The 8,263-nt window shown below is 41.8% G+C and overlaps 1 protein-coding gene across 3 annotated transcripts in view; it reads right to left on the reverse strand.

Moving 5' to 3' along the window:
- Window positions 1-7,863, reverse strand: part of CPQ (carboxypeptidase Q) — a 587,968-nt gene extending 580,105 nt beyond the window's left edge. The window contains exon 1 of one of the 3 annotated variants that reach the window (XM_062189499.1): window positions 7,796-7,863. The gene's annotated coding sequence lies outside the window, so the exon portion shown is untranslated. Of the gene's footprint in view, window positions 1-6,685; window positions 6,763-7,215; window positions 7,293-7,795 lie in introns of those variants that run through there. The other 2 variants (XM_062189497.1, XM_062189496.1) reach the window with 2 other exon arrangements.
- Between the last annotated feature and the right edge of the window lie 400 nt (window positions 7,864-8,263).

Here is an 8,263-nt window from a genome sequence, read left to right on the forward strand (position 1 = left end):
ATATTATGTTAAGTGAAATAAGCCAGGCACAGGCACAGAAAAGCTAACAATGACATGATCATTGAACTCTAAAATAGTAGAACTCAGAAGCAAAGAGCAGGGCGGTGGTTATTAGAGGCAGGTGAGCAGGGGCAATGGTGAAGGTCAAAGAGCATAAAGTTTCAGCTATACAGGAAGAATAAATTTTTTGACATGTCTTATACAACATGGTGACTGTATTTACTAATGCTTTTACATTTCAAAGAGAAAATAAATTGCAAATATTCTCACCACAAAAATAAGTAATTTAGATACTGGATATTCCCTAGCTTAATAATTCCACAGTTTACACACATAATATCACTGTGTACATCATGAATATAATTATAATTTGTTAATTTACAGTAAAAAGAAAACAAATCATATATAAGGAGATTAAAATTTTGTGGAAATGTAATTCAAAGATAAACATAAAAATATAAACTTTATTTCTCAACATAAGCTCCAACAAGCTCAGGACTATTTTTGTACATGATGGCACCAGCAATTTAGTCCTCCTCTTAAAAATGGAGTGTTCTGGAATTTTAACTAGTCAATGCAATGTTCTTATACTATTAACTGAATGAAAATGGGTGCCTTTAAAGACTCTTTAAGAATAGGAAACAAAAAGAAGTCAGCAGCACCCAAATCAGGACCATAAAGTGGAAGCTTTAGTGATTTCTCTTCGAAACGGCCAAAATTGCCCTTATTGATGAGGAATGAACAAGAACATTGTCATGGTAGAAAAAAACTGTGTGCTGAAGCTTCCCTACGGGTTTTACTGCTAAAGCTTTAATGAATTTTGTCACAATTCTCTCATAACAAGCAGATGTTATTATTCTTTGGTCCTCCAGAAAGTCAACAAGCAAACTGCCTTGAGCATCCCAAAAAATGTTGGCCATAACCTTTGCTCTTGACCAGTCCACTTTTGCCTTCTTCTACCTCTTGATAGTCACTGCTTTAATTGTGCTTTGTATTCCAGGATGTATCGGTAAAGCCATGTTTCATCTTCTGTTACAATTCTTCAAAAAAATGCTTCAAGATCTTTAACCTACTTGTTTAAAATTCCCATTGAAAGCACGGATATTGTCTGCAGCTGATCTGGATGCAATAGTTTTGACACTCATTAATCAGAAACTTTGCTCCACTTTTTCAGTTAGAATTATGTAAAATACACTGATTTAGATGTCTATGGTGCTGCCTATTGTTTCTGCTGCTAATCATCGGTCTTTCTCAATTATAGTACAAACACATTGATTAATTAATTCTTTCCACTCAAATTGATATGGATGATCTGCTGTTATGGCCTTTATCTTGAACACCATGTCTTCCCTTTAAACAAGCTATCCATTCATAAACTAATGATTTCTTTGGAAAATTCTCTCCAGAAATTTCATAAAGTATCAATGATTTCACCATTCTTCCACCCGACCTTCACCATAAATTTGATGTTTATACTTGCTTTAATTTTAGCAGTACTCATATTGCTCTGACAGGGGCTCTTTGATGTCTTATGTTTCTTATTGCCTCAAACTAGTTCCTGTTCAGGCAAGTTACAGCAAGTTAGGATAAGTTTATTTTGGTGCAAAAAGATTTTGATCCATGAAGCTTTTTGTCATAATATGCATTTCCACAAACTTTTTGAAGACACCTCAGATATATCACACAATATACATTCATATATAATGTATAGAATAGCATTTTGTATTAATGTTAAAATAGTATACCACTGAAATGTTTCATATTCCTATTCACTCTTATACATTATATTCTTCAACCTCATTAGATATATTACTCTAATCTTTCATATGACCATATGGCTTTATCTACTTGATCTGTGCTATAAATAGATATAAGTTCTCCTACAAATTGATTTGCTTATATTCTCATATTTCTAATCATTCACTTATATATTTTGAAAACAGGCATTTTTAAAGTTTGACCCACAAAAAGTCACAGCTAACACTTCTTCCATATAGATTTTATATTTCATCAACACAAAATAATCTTGGATCTAGTATAATGACTTCTGATTTGAAATCTACTTGGTTTCATGTCAATCCTTATGTGGAACACAATTCTGGGGTCCAGCTTCAGATCCCCCTCTTAATATTCAATACCAATGTTAGAAAAAAAATCACATAAAATAAAAATATATATATATATATAGCTTACTATGTATGGATGTGTCTAATTTTAGGAAAACCTCATATTTGAACTTCTAGATTTACTGAGGAAATACATCAAGTGACTGTTCACTTTAAAAAGGAGTTATTTACCTCACAGATTTATTCATAAGATTGTTTAGATTGCAAACTCTAGTTTCACTGAACTTATCATTTAATTTCCACAGATACTCTCTAAATACAACCTTTCATGAAGATTCCTACTGCATGTAGCAGAGCTCTTGCTAAGAATCCTTCCTATCTCTGCTTCTCTCCTCAGAGACCTGGGCTCTGTTGGCCTTCAAATATCATCTGCCTTACTTTTACTTTTCCTGTCATGTGGCATGATATGGTGGGAGTGGAGGAGACACTACAAAGGGCCAAGGACGCAAGGCAAAGCAAAGCTCTGATACAATGGACAGAGTAGAAGACTAAAAGTCAGAAGGCTAGAAGTTCTTGCCAGCCTGGGATGTGACGCAAACTATAGCTACCTTACTATCAGACTTTTAGTTGATAAAAGAAAGGTAATAGTGCCAGACTGCACCTCTGAGGGTTCTTGTAATAATCAATTATAAGATGGTTTTTAAGACTTCAAGTTCTATGCTAATATCTCCATACCAAGGCAACACTGCATCAATCCACGTTTTCTCTGTTTATCAACTATTTGTCTTAGAATTTGTTAAATATTTTGCAAAAAAAAGTTTCTCCTAATCATTACCCTTTTCATGTTTATCTTACTCTCCCTCTGTTATTTTTCATTTATCCCAAAGTTTCCCAACACTTTGCAAAACAAAATAAAGCCCTCTGCCTAGCACCCATACCTCTAAACAATCTTCTGTTTGTTTTTTCCTGACAAAATGAGTATGATGAACATTCAAAGCTTGTGATATCCTTACCATTAAAGAACTAGTTATTTGGAAGTCAGCTCAAATTTCTTCTTTGTATTCCAAATCAGCCTATACCTGTGTCCTTAGCAATCCTTTGTGTTGCACTCCTATCATTTCCCTATCATTGTGTCTTTGAACTACTCCTGTCTGTTTCTCAACTTCAGTTTCTCTTGGTGCCATATAATAACCCCTCACTGTTTGAGCCTCCAACCTTTTTATATGAACTGAAACTTACATAAGGATCAGAGTTCTAAGAACTCACCTGAAAAACTGATGTATCAGTCATTATCTAAGTTAAGTGAGGGTTTTCAATTCTAATTGACTTACTAAATTGATGTGTCTTTTTAGACTGAGGACCTGTCGTAATGTTTGGCAGAGTCTCAACAATGAGACATCTCAGCACAGCTAACATCAAGGCAAGATCCCGGGGATCCCCAGCTGCTGTTTCAGCTACATCTACTTACTATCTTCTCCCCAAACCTCTTCCACATCGTATTCTCATCATCCTCATTAGTGGCATCTTCGTTCGGCCAGTTAAGTAATTCCAGAACCTCAAAAGTATTTTCATCCTATTTCTCATAACCAACTAGTCATTAAATCCTGCCTTATTTTCTAAAACCTCTCAAACCCATCCTGGTTGAGAGCCCTGTCCTATCTCACTGGGACTATAGCAATAGCATCCTCATTTTCTGCTGCCCTTCTGGCTCTTCCCTCTCCGGTTCCTCCAAAACATTATTGCTTGAGCTATTTTCTAAAGGAAATCCAATCATACAGATGCTCTGCTTAAAATTCAGCTTCAAAACACTAAATATGATCCTCTCTGCTGTGATAAAGCTGAAATAACATGGCACTCAAGGACCTTCACCGTCTGGCTCCTGCCTCACCAGACATCTCACCATGGCCTCTGTGAACCTGTTCCTCCTCCCTGGGAATGCCAGAGTCATACTCACCTGCTTTCCCTCGCCCTTGTAGTTATCTCTGTTTGGAATTTTCTTCTCTTTCCTCTTAGCCTTTAGGTATCAAAACACAACTCAGAATTCACCTGTTCTTCCTAAACTCTCACTGGGAGAGTAAGAGGCCACTACTTCTATATTGCCTGCGGCACAGTTCTTTGTGGTGGGGCACTCTCCTACTTAACCGCTGTATCTCATTCGTCTTTATCTGGCACATGGTACACGCCACTCAATAAGTGGTCATTGAAATTAATGTTTTCTGAATAAAACAATAATTTTAAAAAAATTCCAGAGACCTAGAAGTCCTCCTATTTCAGTGCATTAAAGACATGGGCCCAGGAACACAGAAAGGACTAATAATCTAACTGCAGCAAACCAATGAATGGGTGGTTTGTTTTTAAAAGCTAAGTGGTTTAGGGAGGGTAGAGGGGAGAAAAAAGTACATTTTAAAACTCTAGCTCCAGGGCAAGTAATAAAAATTGTTGCTTTAATGTTTTTTTCATAATTTTTCGGCAATGGGAAGGTCTATTCCATCAAACCAGCCTTCAGGGCAGAAAGTTTCAGCCTCTTGAGCTAAATCAAACTGGCATCAGCTCTCAGTTTTTCAGGCAACCACAATTGGTCTCTGCATTCTGTGAGGCTAAACCTGCCTGACAATTATTTTTTGGGCCCCTCTTTTCCTCTTTTGCTCCTGTCAATTAACTGCAAGAGTCCTCAAACCCATCTTGCATTCTTGCCCCTGGATTACAGAGATGCAGGCATTGTACTTTGCACAAGGAGCCGCCCTCCTTATAAAGAAGGAGGCTGGACGACAGTGCCTTACCAAGGACACAAAGCCAGTTCAAGAAACTGCATTTCTTAGTACTTGTGGTTCAGAATCCTTAAGTAACACTCAGTGACGACAGCTCTCATTGCCACCCATTTTGTACTCCCTAAATTGTTAAATCTTAATATTTTAAAATTAGGAAGCAAGAGCATCTAGGTCAAAATATCAGCACCTACTAGAATTCCAACTCCTCTTCTAAACTCACCCACAGTGCCCTAGAATTTATATATATATATATATATATATATATATATATATATATATCCTGGAACATACACATGGGCCACAGCCTTTAACGTCACACAGACTCCTAGCAAGGATCTTCTGTGTCTCTAGGAGAAACTCTGCCTCTCTCTGCTTGTGTTTTGAATCCTTATTTTCCCATTTCCCAAGCACTGTTTCTATTTAGGAAGGCCAAATAGGAATTCCAATTGTATCTATCCCTTACGTTTTTAGTGATAATTAAATGAGAGCAATATAAGTTAAAAAAGATTAAATATAATACTGCATGGTGATGGTCAGTGCCCTACAAATATCTACTCTATTACATCCCATGCCTTTATGACAAATGGCACCATAACCAGCTCCTCATGAAAAGAGTCTAAGAAAGTCAGCCTGTTTCCCCAAGTAATGCATTTGATCCACACTTCCCAACAGACCTGAAATAACTGAAGTTGGTAATGTTCATTCTGTTTTATTCAACACATTTGGGGCTTTGTGTTTGTTAAATATTTTTTTCTAAGAACATTAGCATGCAAGGAATATTTTCAATACATATGTAAATGACTTTTTAAGTACTATTAAAAAATCTCCAAGGTACTCCCAGTTCCATATCATGATCTATGGTAACTAATTAAAGAGGCCTGTCAATCACCAGTGGCTCACTTCCCTGGATGTACTGAAAATACATGGCATTGTCTGAGTTGCACTGTTAACAAGTTAGACCCAGAACTGGAAGCCTATGACAAGGTAGAAGAAACTCTCGCCCCTTCTTCTCCCCACCAGCTCAAAGTCTTCTCTTCTTATCTTGAGCTCCCAGGTCCCCTTGCTGCAGAAGTGAACAGGAAGGGAAAAGAGCTAGAATTTGCAGAGAACAAGGAAGAGACTAAACTCTACACAGTCCCAAGCTGAGCAGTGAAGTAAGCAGAACTATGAAATCATCTGCTGTTTCCCCTCCTTTAACTCTGATAAGAAAGAATCCCAGAAGTTTAACTCATGAAGCTCAAATTAAAACCTAAAAATAGCAAGTGACAAGTCCAAGGTCATCCAGCTTTTCTGGAATCTGGGTCCAAAAAGCCTAAAGCTTCTGCAGTGACCAAGTACGTTACATCAGTCTTAATCTATATGCCCACACACAGATAAATGTCTCTTTTCCTCTCTGGGCCACATTCTGGCTTCTTCTACCCCAAAATCAGCCAGCACCATCTCAGGAAAACAAGATTTTTCACGATCTGTAATTCAAGAGAAATGCCTGATTCTACAAACAAGTCACAGTCATACCTAATATTACGGCGGCAAAGTAGAAAAGCAAAAAACACAAGCAAGAAAAAACCTACGCACATTTTAAGCAAACACAGGTATCAAAATCCACTTAAAGTGGGAATACCAAGGGTTGTTTCTGGTAATTGATTTTAACAATTCCTTTTAAGAAATCATAGTCAGGATAACTCTTAAAAGGTGAGATTTTTTTGATAATGCAACTTTTTGGTAAATTATCAGAAAGCAAGAGTTGAAAGCCTGTGTGTCCGCCGCCTCCACCGCAGGGGTATTGCTACCCATTCACAGATGGGTTCATTCAGCTCTTCGTATTTCTTATATATTCAATGCTTTACTCACTGGTTAATGTATTCCGTTTTATTCCACAGGTTCTCACTCATTCATTCAATTGCTTATTGAATACACAAGTCTGACCCGGCTGGGCTCCAATGCGACTTTAAAGTCTAGTAGTGGGGCCTCGCCGCACACCAAAGAGGAAGTACCAGGCAAAATGAGAAAGAGGCCTCCAAGAAATGCCCCCATAAAACACCCTAGACGCTCGGGCGGGCCACGGCGGGGCAGAGGAGCTCGCTGGGACTGGGCGCTGGGCCTCGGGGCTGAGGGGAGGACGGCTGTAGGCCGCCCCCTGCCCACCCCGCCTCCATCACCACCCCCGCCCCGGGGCCCATTTCTAGGCCCGGAGCCTTCAGTGTCGCAGAAGGGGCAGGGCCGTGGCCCGGGGCCCCCCAGGCCCGCCCTTCAGCCGCTCGCACGAATGAGCGCCGCTGGAAAGCCGCCCCTCCCCCGGGGCGGCCCCGGCCTCCGCCCGCCAGCCTCCCCGCCGGCCTCGGCCCAACGCACTCGGCCCGCCCGGCGAGCGGCGAACGCACCTGGTCCGGAGGCTCCGGCGGCGGCGGCGGCGCTCGGGGCCAGGCTCGCGGCCGGCCTTACAGTGCCGGCGGCGACCACACCCGGGGCGAGGCCCTCGGCGCCGTCTCGTGACTGCGGCCCTGCCCCCGGCACTGTGCGGCGAGAGGCGGGCCGGGACCGGCCGGGGACGCGGGCGCAGAGGCCTGGGCCCCACCTGCTCCAGGACCCCCGGGGGTCGCGCCTGGACTCTGGCAGCCTCAAGGCCGCAGATTGGGCCGGATGGGCTCCTCACCTCCCCTGAGTTGTGATAGAGATTGAGGGGTACACTAGGGGCTTCTGCACTGGGGGCCGCGGCGGGGGTAGGCTCGCCGCCGCCGTCCGGGCCTGGGCTGAGGGCTGTCCTGGAGCTGTGGGCTCAGGGCCGCGCAGGACTCGGCCGAGGGGTCCTGTGGTTCAGAGGGTGGCTGCGCAGGTCGGGGCTGAGGCGCAAACTTGAGAGGTCTGTTTCCAAACTGGCTAACTGCATCTGGCTGCTCCACCCTTGGGAGCTGCGGCTGGCCTCTCACCAGGAGGCCCCGACTAAACCGTTAGGATCCTGACCTGCCCGTTGCAGGCAGTGCTGGAGACGGTACTGATGGAAGGCAAACCAGGAGATGAGACCTTCTTCGCGTTCCTTTCTGAGTTGGTTGGGTGCCCAAGAAGGCAGGAACTCACAGTCACTCTCTGGTCAGCAGGATGTGCTGACGTATTTTCCATGTGTGACGTTTGCCTCATTTAATGGCTTTGTTTAACAAAGCTCTTACCAAATGTAAGCAGTTGTGTTTGTGAAACATGGGGCAATTCTTAACCAAACATACTGAACACTTTTCATTAAAAAAGAAAAAAAAAAGAAAAGAAAAGAAAAATCACATGCTCACTGAAAAAAAAAATGACAGAAAACAGGCAAAGTCCACTCACCTATGTCTGCCAAACACAGGTAACAACCACTGTAAACTTTTGCTTGCCTAGTTGCCTACCGAATACTGTCCATTCCATAAAGCATTCAAGGGTCCCCACCATGGCCCCGGC

This window comes from Lepus europaeus, chromosome 4 (assembly GCF_033115175.1).
Source record: "Lepus europaeus isolate LE1 chromosome 4, mLepTim1.pri, whole genome shotgun sequence".
Taxonomy (NCBI): domain Eukaryota; kingdom Metazoa; phylum Chordata; class Mammalia; order Lagomorpha; family Leporidae; genus Lepus; species Lepus europaeus.